General features: G+C 46.7%; 1 non-coding gene across 1 annotated transcript; it reads left to right on the top strand.

Annotated features, from left to right (window-relative positions):
* Window positions 1-1289: 1289 nt before the first annotated feature.
* Window positions 1290-1392, top strand: LOC139052711 (U6 spliceosomal RNA). The gene has a single exon (XR_011510020.1). It is a non-coding gene; the product is annotated as a U6 spliceosomal RNA (small nuclear RNA).
* Window positions 1393-14706: the final 13314 nt, after the last annotated feature.

The raw sequence follows: 14706 nt of genomic DNA, 5'->3' as shown, positions 1-14706 counted from the left end.
CTCCTACAACTGGTGACCGCGGTAGGATCTCCTCCAACTCCTACCGTGGATTCGTGGCCTAAACGCCACCTGGAGCCGTAACAAGGTGCACATGGGCGGCGTGACCAAAGAAACCCCAGGATATTGAAGATTCGAGTGTGTGACGCAGTCGAGTCTTTGTTATGTCAGTCAAGTAAAGTACCAAACCACCAAAAATTTCATAGGTGCGCGTGGTGGTTCAATGTGAAAGACAGCGGTACCAAAATAGCAAGCAAATACACACCGCAGTATAAGGTGCACATCAGCTGATTTGTTCAAGCACGAGGCCACGCTCGGGCATTTTGCATGGGTTTCGATGCGAGAGCGCCGGTAACTCGACTAAACGGTGGTTGGTTAAGCGCAAGTGAACGACGCTTTTAGCAATTCTGTCGTCATGCATCAGGTGCCCAAGAAATTCTCAACATTTCAAGGCAACGCAGTTGAAACGGAGAACGACGCGCGTGGTAGCATTAAACCAGTTGTTACTGTCGACGTGCTTCCATGGATGTGACTACAGGTGCCACTAAAGGGTACCACATACCAAACAATCTCAAATGGTCCAGCAACAATGTGGGGAGAACCCTACGAAGCTGCCACCGTACGTGCAGAAGGCCCCGGAGAGCAGGAGGGGTGGCATTGGAGATGGTTGTCTTGCCGAGGCTAGCGGAATCACGTGACACTACCTCTTAGTTATTTTTCCCCTGCCTCCATGGTGTGGACAACCGGGTCCATCGTCTGTCGTGGCCGAGCGCACTGCACGTCTCTTGAGTCCCTCGAGACCTTCTAACCCTAAACATCGACTAGCCAAGCATAAAAGCCGGCGCGCTTCATCCGCTGATCAGACTTTCGATGATCGCATACTCTGCTCACACCTATCGTTGTACTTGAGTGTTACTGCTTTTGGAACTCGTCGCTCCGTCTGCAGCGTGCCGCACGAGGCAGATTCTCCGCGCCATGAAATATATCACAAAATGAAAACACGCATAAAGTGGTGCGCTCAAAATTTGCATTAGGAAGTATCATAAACATAAGTGAACCTCGTTCATTTTCTTATGCTAGAATTTCCCATTTCATTAAAATTATGATTTCTTCGTGAAGAAATTATTAAGTGGCACCTTGATATCTTTTTTTGTATTTCTTCTGAATACTAGTTTCATAATCGTTAGCGATTTTAATGCGTAGTTCTTTTTAGACGACCTCTCCCTGTGATCTCTTATCACCGCTTTCTTGTGCAAGCTGATTGCATATAACGCAAGTCCTTCACACCAGCTGTACTTCCAAAGTACATATACTAAAATTGGAACGATACAGAGAAGATTAGCATGGCCTCTGCACAACGATGACACGCAAAATCGTGAAGCGTTCGAGATTTTTGAAAGACGCTTACGACAACGTTTCCCATCAACCCATTCTAGATGCACTTTTGACAATTGAACTAGGAGGGCGAGTATATCGATGGATCAGAAACTACTTGACACAAAGGTCCATGTTAGTACGTACGGAAGATCGTCCGACTACCAGCCCCTACACATGCCGAGGATTCCCAAAGGTGGGGTTCTAAGCCCTATTCTTTTCAACCTCGCGCTTCTTGGGCTGGCCGAATCCCTACCGGAAACAGTGAGGGTTTCAATCTACGCCGACGACATCTGCATCTGGTCATCAGCGGTCACTCGTCTGCAGGTTCGCGCAAGGCTGCGGAAAGCAGCAACACAGGCATCTCGCTATCTTTACACACAAGGCCTTACCATCTCAACAGAAAAATGTGCGTTAGTCGCTTTTACACGAAAACCAATGTCTCGTTATCCAGTATGCAATAATGGCCAGCCTATCTCCTACAAGAAAAATCATCGATTTTTGTGTGTCATTGTGGACCGGGACCTCTCTTGGAGCCCTCATGTTACCCACTTGAAGAAGAAGCTCACATCTATTGTTCATGTCTTCAAGTTTATCGCTGGGAAAACATGGGGATCGGCAGTGGGCTCCATGCTACAGTTATATCGAGCACTTTTCATCGGATTGCTACGTTACACTTCTGCCGTGCTTGGTAAAACATGCAAGTCAAATCTTCGACAACTAGAGAGCGTACAAGCACAGGCACTACGTGTTTGCCTAGGACTTCCGCGGAGCGCCTCAACAGCAGGAACCAATATAATGGCTCGAGACCATCGGATCACGACTTACATGGCGAACATGGGCCCTAAGCTTGTCGATGCTAATGTATCACGCGTACAATCAAGCTCTCTTGCCTGCCTGCCAGAACGACGACCACAGGCGTCCTTCTCCAACGAGGTCAGCATCCATCGTGACAGTCTACCATCGGGCTTCACACCCACAGCACGTTCAACCTTAGCTTAGTGGTGTTTAGAACAACCTCAACTGCGTCTCATGGTTCCAGGGATAAGAAAGAAGACCGTCCTGCCTGCCTTGGCCCTGAAGCAAGCAGCTCTGGATTGTTTGAACACTTTCTACTTTGACCGAGTCCACATATATACGGATGGCTCTTCCACTCAGACCAGCCCCACCGGCGCAGTGGTTATACCATCACAATCAATTAGCGTCCGATACATGATTTCTCACATGACAACATCGACCGGATCGGAGCTTGTTGCCCTCCGAGGTGCCGTTGATTACATTAACAACCAACCCGCTAATCGGTGGGCAATATTCTGCGATTCGAAGGCGGCCTTACAATGTCTTTTGTCATCTCTTCGTCGCGGGTCGTGTGAACAACTAATGCCGGAGATACGAGAAATGCACCATCGTATGATAGCGAAAGGACACGATGTCCTGTTTCATTGGCTGCCTGGCCGTTGCGGTATCTGCGTCAACGACCTCGCTGACGAAACTGCTAGGAAAGCACACGAAGGAGCAACCCTTGTTTCTGTAACTTTATCGAGGACTGACGCAGCCCAACACCTAAGCAAGGTAGCACACCGTATGACATTAGAGAAGTGGCACACACAAGTTCACCCAAAAACGACTGCATTCCCTCGACCCCTCTATGCAACTGCGGCTGTTACCAGGGCTTCTGCGAAATGAAGAAACAATGCTGTACCGCCTACACTCGGGCGTCTCGTTCACCAATGCATATACGTTTTTGATTGGAATGACTGATAGCGCCGACTGTAATGCCAAAATATTATCTATAGAACTTCCCTGCAATGATGTATGGCATGGTGCTATCTTATCACACGTTTTCAACGAGGCAAGTCGTTTTCTAATTTTCTAGTTATAGATTAGGCGCTCGCCTCCGTAAACGTGATGTTTTTTTTTTTTTGCAATAATGGAATATGTTGTTTCCGCGAGCAACTTCTCAGGAACTTACACAATGACCTCGCCGTCAACAAGTTTCGCTAATTTTCTAATTAAAGGTTACGCGATCGCCTCCGAAAACGACGTGCTCATTTTTTTGGAATCACTGAATATTTTGTTTCATCGAGCACCTTCTATGAAACTTACAGAATGAGCTCACGGTCAAGAGGTAAAGAGGACATGAACATGCATGCACGTTGAACGAAATGACAAGGGATTTAGGGATTGTGAAAATGAAGTGCTGTATTCGGGAGGCCTAATGGCTTCCGAAAAGCTCAAAAGACTTTTGAGCACACTTTAGTAGCCTGTTAGCCACCATCCCAGTACATGATGCTTCAGGGATGTCCTTTTATTATGGTTTCGAGGGCAACTCACGAGAAGCATGCGAGGCGTTCATGGAATGCCCACAAAAGGGTTGGTGGGACTCTTTATTAGAGAGGAATTTATATGCTGTATACGATACATATGCTGCAATGTCCATAATTTCGTGAATCGTTAGACGTTATTTCGAAATCTATATGCTGTATATGATACATATGCTATATTGTGCATAATTTCGTGAATAATTACACGTTATTTACATGACGCATCTCGTGCGAGCGTTGGGCATTAGACGTTATTTACATGACGCATGTCCTTCCAATACTAATAATAATATTGCAAATGATACCACTGCCACTTCTGGTCGCAATGGAGCCAAAGATTCCATCTTTCTTACCTAAACGCTACGTTGTACAGCCACCAAAGATGTCCTGCCTGACATGGGGTTATAATTTCAATGCGTGCTTTAATTTTTACGGGGAATATGCTGCGGAAGCACACTTGTAACACCCCCCGTCTATAGCTTATGCCTTTTTACCAAAAGCAAAAGAAGAAAAAAAATATTTTGTTGTGATTTGCATACACGTAAGAGATACCTATTCTGCATTGCCGTAAGAATTGTGGTGTCTTGTCTCCGAGATCCGCCAACGAACGGCATTACCGAATCTACACTTGAGAGGAAGCTTTAGCTCGGGCCCAACTCCGACGCGGCCTATTCAAATACATGTAAAAACGCAAAAACGTTTTTGTGAGATAACCCCTGGACTGATTTTGATGAAATCTGTTGCATTTGAGAGAGTAGTATAAATTCTAGTGACTGTTGGAAGCAGAATTTTGATTTAGGGCTTGAATTTTGTTAGAAAGATTTTCAAAATTTAGAAGTTTGAAAAAAAAATAGAAGCATGAAGTTTACAATCTAATAGCTCTGCATCAAGAGCAGATATCGCGGTTCTGTAAACGGCATCCATTAGAGCATTCAAAGCGGACAAATATTATATGTCATTTTACATCTTACGTGAATTGGTTACACTGTTTACGAGGGTTCTGCAAAAGTTGTAAATACATATTAATAGATTTTTTGAGGTTCATGTGTAACGTATCAATTTTGTCCGCTTTAGATGCGCTATCAGATACAATTCACGGACTTGCGATATCATTTTTTCTTATTGAGTTACAGAGTTGTAAACTTGATAGTTTCGGTTTCTGAAAATTTGCAATTTTCGTCAATTTTTTATAAAAAATTGACGACCTAACTCAAACATTCGAAACCAACAGTCACTAGATTTTAAGTTTTTCTTTCAAATGCAGCAAACCCAGTCGAATTTGGTGCAATGGTTGCCGAGAAAAACGAATTCTCCTTTTACATGTATTTAGATAGGAGCACCGGCGCTAAAGCTTCCTCTTAAACTGCAGCTGTAGTTTGTGAGGCTGAACGGTGTCATACAAAGCGAGATATAGTCAGCTTTAGGCAGCTAAAAAAGAGTTAAAAAGGCCGCAGTACAAAAAATAACCGCTGTTTTGCTTGGACGAAGTATTCAAAGCGTTAGCAAGATTGTGCGTTGCACTGGAGATCCTCACGCTGTGTTCGAACACTAGGTGAGGGCGATATGGCACGGCACGGCAGGTCGTACAATTGCTGTTGCGCAGAATGAATAGAGATGGGCAGCGTTGTGATCACGCGTGTAACAACGGTTGTGAGCGCCAAACGAGATAACTAGATATAAGTAGTTTGACATTTAACAATCCATTCCACTCATTCCAGTGCATGCATTACGGTGCGTCGTGCACACTTATCCTCAACCGAAGCGCAAATTTACTTGCGTATGATACTCGTGCCAACGGCGAAATACGAACGCTGTAGTGTCGCCACTGTAGAGCCGACTCAACGGAGCGTGAGTGTATAGTCCACAGCGGAACGATTACACGAGGAAGGGCCACGTGACAAACTCTAAGCCTATTCATAGAAAATAATATAGAGGAGAACTAGGTCTTGGTTGGCTCCTTTTTGTTGTGTCTCCTGCGGTGAATTTTGGAATAGGCTGTTACGTGTCAACACGACCAAAATCTTAATTAGACGATGACCACGAGGTAACCACTCCCATTCGTCAGCGGCCATACCGAAGTGAACGCAGCGTGGGCACCGGCTGTTGACGGGTCCACAAAAGCGCCCGCTACCTGTACCTGACAGCCTGAACTAATGATGAAAAGGCCCAACGGGAAATGCTACCGAAGAAAGGCCCTGACTTTTTATTCCAAGGCTGCTAAACGGTAACCCATTCCATACCATAGGAAGTGGAGTGCGGCAGGAGAATTCCATAGCATGGGCGGGTACCGCGACAGATTCTACGATCGCGTTTGGCAGCTATATAGTCATCACACTCCCTTGATGAGTCGCCTAAGGAAGACGACGGTATTGAAAGCGCAGTCATCTTGTGCAGTGGTGGTGACGTGTCTTGATGTGGACTCAGACCTTTGATGGAGTGGGCTTTCGTATCTGGAGACAATGTGGCTAATGTACGATACACCCCTTCTGCCTTCATTCCTACATCCGGACTTATTCATCGATATGATTTGGGAATGCTGGCCCGAACGCCTCCGTGATCCGCAAGCAGGCGCACAAATCAGGTGTGAGAAACGCACACCAAAGTTGGCGAAGGTTGAAGCGTTCAAATTAAATTAAATTATGGGGTTTTACGTGCCAAAACCACTTTCTGATTATGAGGCACGCCGCAGTGGAGGACTCCGGAAATTTTGACCAGCTGGGGTTATGACCAGCTGGGGCTCTGGAGCTTTCGGAACAAGTCCTATTCAAAGCTTATATGCAGAATCAAATGAGTGGTCGCTTCATCTGCAGAGAGCATACATCAGCCAAACATATTTTTTGAAAGTCCACTCTAATCCTCAGCATCCGTGTTTTAATACCATTAACGATACGACATATGCTACACTCTTTTCATAATCGTCCCTCCGTAAGACAGCCTTTCTCGCTGGGTGTGAGGGAGCTTAGTGACGAAATGCGTGTCCCAATCCTCGAGCTTCACCCAATGCATCCAGTGAAGCTGCTACTTCCTTGGGAGTGGCAGCTGATACAATGCGATATATCCTTCATGTAAGTTACAAAACATGCTCCAGAGATTGAAATACAAATGCATTTCTGGGAACTCCAGCACAAATACCCCGCAGGGGCGTCTGCGCAAGCTGGCGTTTGGTGTGTTGCGACACCACGGACCCGAGCACACGAGGGTTGGACCCTCCCGCGTGTAGCCGTGCGCGGCTTAGCCGTGTCCGGGGAAAAGGGGATCCTGGGGGTTGAGCCAATGGCGGGTGTTTGGACCTTTACGGCCCCTCGGCGGCGGCAACACACCCCTTTGGCCTCGGCTTCACGTAGACGGCACCCCCGGACTGACCCACCCGGGGGAAATCGGTAGTTGCCTTTTCCTGTCTCCTTTCCCTCCTACCTTCGTCTTTCTCTCACTTTCAATCTTTCCTGTCCTCTCTTTATTTTCGTGTTACTTCCGACTTCGTAGGCAGCAAGGGTTAACCTTGTGCATTATATCCAGTCTTGGGTATATGTATTCGGTTATAGCGGGGTTGTACCGCTGGCGTGCGCAGAACTGAATATTTTCCGTCGTGTGTCGTCCCCTGGTTGGGCTCCATGGTGGGTGGCGGCCACCCCTGCCGAAAACACCATTCTACTAATGGCCACTTCTTTCCCCCGACTACCTGATCGCCCTCAGAAACGAGGGCGCACCGAAGATATTTTCCAATTTCTTGGAAACAAACTGCCAAACTTCCCCATATTCCATGTAGTTCATTCAAACAAACCTGAAAAGACCATGAGAATGATTTCTCCTTTCCTAGTCTCTAAGAATCTGACCGAAACTCTTGGTGCAGGCTATAAGGCAACGAAAATGGCAAGCGGCGATCTCCTTCTGGAACTCCGCGATCCATAACAGCTTGAAAATCTTCCTAAAGTTCAGTCATTTGGGGAAATACCAGTAACAATAACCCCACACCGAACTATGAACACCAGTCGTGGTGTTGTTTCTGACGACGATTTGATGGAGTTAACAGAAGTAGAACTGCTTGAAGGCTGGAGTGAGCGAAACTTGATCAATGTCAAAAGAATCATGCTAAGGCGCGACGGGAAGGAAATAAAAACGAAGCATCTTGTACTGACTTTCTCTTCAAGCATTCTGCCTGAGACACTCGAGGCCGGCTATGTAAAGCTACGAGTCAGGCCGTATGTTCCGAATCCCCTCCGCTGCTTCAAATGCCAGCGTTTCGGCCACAGTTCCCAGAACTGCCGAAGCCGGCAGACATGTGCAAAATGTAGTCCCCGTGACCATGCCTCTGAGACGTGCGAAAACGCTCCACACTGCGTGAACTGTGATGGCGAGCATGCCGCATACTCGCGGTCATGCCCGTCTTGGAAGAAAGAAAAAGAGATAGTCACAATCAAAGTAAAAGAAAACATATCATTCAAAGAGGCACGCAGGCGGGTTGCATACCTTCCTAAGGCCAGCTTTGCCGAAGTGGGGCGTCAGGGGGCAGCGTCACAACGGCCTCCGGCGGCTGTCCGACCCACAAGCCGTGAGTCGGCAGTTACGCCATCTGCCCCCGCGGCGGTTGCAGCTAGCGCTGCTCCGTCAACCCAGCAGACAGGGCCACCGACCCCGAAGGTGTGCGCAGCCGAGGCTGCCCCAACCTCCCCGGCCCCTTCCAGCGCTGGCAACAGCCGGCGCAGCCAAATCCCGCAGAGTGTCCCATCGACCTCCGGGCTGGTGGGCGCAGGGGTCTTGCCCTCCAAGTCGGGACCCTCGCTGGTAACTTCCCGCTCGCAAGAGCACGTGTCCGGCGCCTCACAGGAGGCAATGGACACTACACCTATCTCCATGGCGCGCCAAGCGCCTAAGGAGCGGCGAGGCTCCCTCGAACGCTCCAGAAAGGGCAGAACTCCCGTTACAGGGCCTCGAAAGAGCTCTGTAACCTAAGGCATCACCTCCGTTTCCGTAAACACAGCACCAATTTTTCTTTAAATATGGATACACAAATCATCCCATGGAATGTCAGAGGTCTTCTCAGGAATATCGATGATCTGCAAGAACTTATCCATAAACACAATCCAAAAGTGCTGTGTTTACAGGAAACACACTTAAAACCAAAACGCACAAATTTTCTTCGACAACACGTTACTTTTCGCAAAGACCGCGATGATGCTGTCGCATCATCGGGTGGTGTTGCCATTGTAATTCAAAAAAGCATAGCGTGTCAACGTTTACAGCTACGAACGGCCCTCGAAGCAGTGGCGGTTCGAGTTGTCCTGCTGAACAAACTCATCACTATTTGTTCGCTTTATATACCCCCACATTACAAATTAAAGAAACCTGAATTTCAGTCCTTCATAGATGAATTGCCAGTACCTTATGTTGTTCTTGGCGATTTCAATGCACACGGCACCTTGTGGGGAGACTCTCGTATCGATGCGCGAGGTCGTCTCGTTGAACAGTTCCTTTTCTCTTCTGGTGCGTGCGTTCTGAATAAGAAGAAACCCACATATTACTGTCTTGCAAACAATACCTTTTCTTCAATTGATCTGAGCATAGTTTCTCCGTCCATACTGCCTGAACTAGAATGGGAAGTTACGAACGATCCTTACGGAAGCGACCACTTCCCCGTACTATTAAGAACACTTAAAGAAGACGAATATCCACCACAGGCTCCTAGGTGGAAGACTGAGACAGCAGACTGGGAGAAATTCCGTAACTTAACTAGTATATCATGGGATGACATGTCCTCGTTAGGAATTGATGCTGCCGTGGAATATTTTACAGCCTTTATAATAGATGCCGCAACTAAATGTACATCACAAGTAAATGGATTGGCATGCAAACGGCGAGTCCCGTGGTGGAACGACGATTGTAGGATCGCTCGTAAGAAACAAAACAAAGCGTGGGGGATGCTACGCGCCTCCCCCACTGCGGAGAATCTTATCAATTTTAAAAAAGTAAAATCCCAAGGCAGGCGAACCCGCCGACAAGCCAGAAGAGAGAGTTGGCAGAAGTTTTTATCTGGTATCAACTCCTATACAGATGAGGCCAAAGTCTGGAACAGGGTTAATAGGATAAAAGGGCGACAAACATATTCACTTCCTTTGGTGAACACACAAGGTGAAACATTGAAAGATCAAGCAGACACACTTGGAGAACACTTTGAGAGCGTGTCGAGTTCAAACCACTATTCGCAATCATTTTTGAAATACAAACAAATAGAAGAATCTAAGCCAATAATACAAAAATCCAGACAGAATGAACCTTATAACCGGCCGTTCAGTATTGCAGAGTTGAGAGCTGCTTTGACCACATGCAAAAGCTCTGCACCGGGACCTGATAGAGTCATGTACGAAATGATCAGAAATTTACACACTGACACCAAACTTACACTACTCACGCTTTTCAACGCTATTTGGGCTATGGGATGCCTCCCATCCGCATGGAAAGAAGCGATTGTGGTCCCTGTTCCTAAGCAGGGTAAAGACCCTTCCTTGGCGGCAAGCTACCGTCCGATAGCTCTTACAAATTGTCTTTGTAAGGTTTTTGAAAAAATGGTTAACCGCAGACTTGTACATTTCCTTGAACTTAACAATGTCCTCGATCCCTTTCAGTGTGGCTTCAGAGAAGGGAGGTCCACAACCGATCACCTTGTGCGCATTGAGGGAAACATTCGCGACGCCTTTCTACATAAACAATATTTCCTATCCGTATTCCTCGATATGGAGAAGGCGTACGACACTACGTGGCGCTATGGAATCTTGAGAGACTTGTCGGGAATTGGCATCCGTGGCAATATGCTCGTGCTAATAGAAAGCTATTTGTCCAACCGTACATTCCGCGGGAAAGTCGGCAATGTATTGTCGCGGCCTTTTATACAGGAAACTGGTGTACCTCAAGGAGGTGTACTTAGCTGCACGCTCTTCATCGTGAAAATGAACACCTTTCGTGCTTCATTACCGCCAGCCATTTTTTATTCTGTTTACGTAGACGACGTACAGATGGGTTTCAAATCCTGCAACCTTACTGCATGTGAGAGGCAAGTTCAACAGGGCTTGAACAAAGTGTCCAAATGGGCAGAAGAAAACGGATTTAAAGTTAACCCCAACAAAAGTTCTTGTGTGCTTTTCACAAGAAAAAAAGGGCTCATTGCAGAACCCACTATCGAAATGTATGGTCAGCGAATTCCTGTGAAAAAAGAACACAAGTTCTTAGGCATCATACTTGATTCCAAATTAACGTTTATTCCACACATAAAGTACCTCAAGGACAAATGCTTAAAAACAATGAACTTTCTTAAAGTGCTATCCCACACAACATGGGGCAGCGACAGAAAATGTTTAATGAATCTTTACAAGAGCCTCATCCGATCACGGTTGGACTACGGTACCGTGATCTATCATTCTGCAGCCCCGAGCGTGCTAAAGATGCTAGATCCGGTCCACCATCTAGGAATCCGACTGGCCACTGGAGCTTTCAGAACAAGTCCTATTGAAAGCTTATATGCAGAATCAAATGAGTGGTCACTTCATCTGCAGAGAACATACATCAGCCAAACATATTTTTTGAAAGTCCACTCTAATCCTCAACACCCGTGTTTTAATATCATTAACGATACGACATATGCTACACTATTTAATAATCGTCCTTCCGTAAGACGGCCTTTCTCGCTGCGTGTGAGGGAACTTAGTGACGAAATGCGTGTCCCAATCCTCGAGCTTTGCCCAATGCATCCAGCCAAGCTGCTACCTCCTTGGGAGTGGCAGCTGATACAATGTGATATATCCTTCATGCAAGTTACAAAACATGCTCCAGAGATTGAAATCCAAATGCATTTCCGGGAACTCCAGCACAAATACTCCGGCACGGAGTTCTTCACAGACGCATCGAAGTCACACGACGGGGTGTCCTATGCAGCCGTCGGCCCATCCTTCTCTGAAACCGATGTACTGCATCCGGAAAGTAGTATCTTTACGGCTGAGGCTTACGCACTGCTGTCGGTCGCAAAGCATATAAATAAGTCAAAACTCCAGAAATAAGTTATATATACAGACTCCCTTAGTGTTTTGAAGGCCTTGATGTCTTTCTGTAGCCACAAAAATCCGGTAATTAATCAACTCCACTCCGCACTGTGTAAAGCATATATATCTAACCAACATGTGATTATATGCTGGTTACCTGGTCATAGGGGCGTTGAGGGAAACGTACTAGCTGACCAGATGGCCACATCCATTTCATTGCATGCAGTTAGTCCTACTGCTTCGGTCCCTGTCACAGACCTGAAGCCTTTCCTAAGAAGAAAACTGCGAAACCACTGGCAACGTATGTGGGACGCAGAAGTAAATAAAAAACTGCACGTAATAAAGCCACAGTTAGGTTCTTGGCCCTCCGTAACAAAATCGCGGCGAACAGATGTCCTATTCTGTCGCCTCAGAATAGGACACACGTTTGGCACGCATAACTATTTACTCACTGAAAATAATCCTCCAACCTGCGGTAGATGCGGGGAGAGGCTGACCGTCCTCCACGTCCTCCTGGAGTGTCGGGCAGCCGAATTCGAAAGAAGGAAACATTTTTCGCTAGCATACCGGCAGCACATCCCCCTACATCCCGTAATGCTACTCGGCCCAGAACCTTTATTTGACACCAACGCAGTCCTAAGTTTCCTGAAAGATGTTGTCCTGCATGTTTTTAGCCCCACATGTTCGTAGCGGGTCCTCTCTTCAGAGGATGCCGCTGCGATAGCTCTTTAGTATAGCACATGCCTCTAGGCCCTTGTGCTTCAAGGGCTCTGGCGAGGCAGCAGTGCTCCAAGTAATTTCACCATCCTATATATTTTTTATTTTGCATCATTCTTCTACCATGGATTTTAATGTTCATAGTATTCGTCATTAGTCATCACCATAATTTTATAGTACGTAGATTTTACGCACTTTACAGCGACTATTTTTAGGCCACTTTACAGCCAAGTCACATCTTTCATAACACATCGTTAACACTACCACTTGTCATGGCGCTCTTTGGCAAAACCTGGCCCTTGCGCCAAAAAACGCCACACATCATCATTAATTTATGCTCAGGCTTTGGCGCTGAATTCATGAAATCGCAACTTGACCTTCATTTGTTTCTACTGATTATCAGCCACACACACACACATACAGTGGGTCTGGTTCCTCTTTTGTGTCCCGTCTTGAAGCACTGCTCTTTTTCTAATGATGAAGAAGCTAGCCCGTCACTCAATCCTTGCAAAACTACATGACGCTTTAGGTATCTCTTGTAAGGTTTCTAGGAAGGAACAACACACACAGACAGAGAAACGTAAATGTTATATACGCTGCTATGTCCACGATTTGGTGGGGCACACGAAGTTATTTCGAATCAGTGACGGCGAACGCTATGCTGGCACTGCTGTTATGTCCATCATTTGGTAGGGCACAATATGTTAAAACGAATGAGCGACAGCGAATTACCGCATAAGGCTGCCAATGAAGCCAGTGAGGCATCTTCTTCACTAAAGGCTATGTCACACAGCCCCAGAAGGTTCTCTGGCAGACTGTAAGAAAATTTTATAAAGGCTCTTGAAATTTTATGCGAATCATGCTGTTCAAGTAGTACTATGAAGCCAACTGTGAATGCCTTGGATCTTTTAACTTAAGAAAAGAAGAAAGAAAAAGCTTTCGCCCTGGCTTTTCCATACACATGGCAGAAACTTCTCTTGCTTTGCCGTAAGCATTGTGACGTTTCGTGGCTTCCGAGATTCGCCAACACACGACTACCAGCAGAAACTACACTTATTCAACTGCAGCTCGAGTTTCTGAGGCTGAACAGTACCATAGAAAGATAGATATCGCAAGCTTCTTAGAGGGAAAAAAGAGAGAAGAATAATCAAATGAAAAATAAGAAATGGTGTTTCGCCTGAGTGAAGCATTCAAAGCGATAGCAAAGTTGTATTCTCCGCTTGTGATCTTCACACAGCGTTCTAGTACTAGGTGAGGGTGACATGACACGACACGGCAGGTCGTACAGCTTCTGTTGCGCAGTATGAATACACTCGTGCAGCGTTGTGATCAGGCGTGTCGCAATGCTTGTAAGCGCCAATGGAAATAAGTCGATATAAGTAGCTTGAGATTTACAATCAATGCCACGCAACCAGTGTCTGCATTACGGTGCGCCATGCAAAGTATCCTCAACAGTAACACAAATTTACTTGGGTGCCAAACTCGTACCACCGGCGAAAGGTTAACGCGGCAGTGGCAACACTGTAGAGCCGACCAAATGGAGCGTGAGGGTGCGGTTCAGGGCGGAAGGAATACACCAGGAGGGAGGGCCACGTGGCATACCTGAAACCATTCGTAGGAAAGAATATAGAGCAGTAGGCCCTAGCCCCATGATAGGAAGTGGCAGATTGTAGTCCGCTTGCTTTGATAGCGTCTCCAGGGGGTATTTCAGAGCGAGGAGGAAACAGAAAAGTACAGGCCAGGGAGGTTAAGCAGAATAACTTCCGGTTGGCTACCCTACGCCGAGGGAATGCGAAAGGCGAAAAGAAAGACCACAGGGAGAGAGAGAGGTGGGAAGAAAAAAAGGAGATTGCGGCGAGTTCGCCGACGCGGGTGATCTTACAGGAATTGCATTAATAATAACAGATGGTCGCACAAGTCCGTCATCCTCAAGAAGCACAAAAGCGCCGGCGGGCGATGGGGTCGGTGTTCCAGCAGCATCTGCACAGAAAGCGGCCGATTGTCTAGTTTTCGAAAGCTTTGGCAAGTTCTTGTCTCTCTGGGGCATATCGTCGACAGTGGCGCAGCAGGTAGTCGATGTTTTCTCCGGTGCCACGGAGTTCGCATGCTGCACTGTCACTCACTCCAATTAATGTAGAGTATGCCTTTGTGAAGGCAACTCCTAACCAAAGGCTACAGAGAAGTGCAGCTTCACGTCGAGGAAATCCGAGTGGAGGTCCGAGTTGCAGGGAGGGGTTTAGTCGATGCAGTCTTGTAAGTCGTAAGTT

This window comes from Dermacentor albipictus, unplaced genomic scaffold (genome assembly GCF_038994185.2).
Source record: "Dermacentor albipictus isolate Rhodes 1998 colony unplaced genomic scaffold, USDA_Dalb.pri_finalv2 scaffold_29, whole genome shotgun sequence".
In the NCBI taxonomy this organism is placed as follows: domain Eukaryota; kingdom Metazoa; phylum Arthropoda; class Arachnida; order Ixodida; family Ixodidae; genus Dermacentor; species Dermacentor albipictus.
This window is presented reverse-complemented; position numbering and strand designations above follow the sequence as displayed.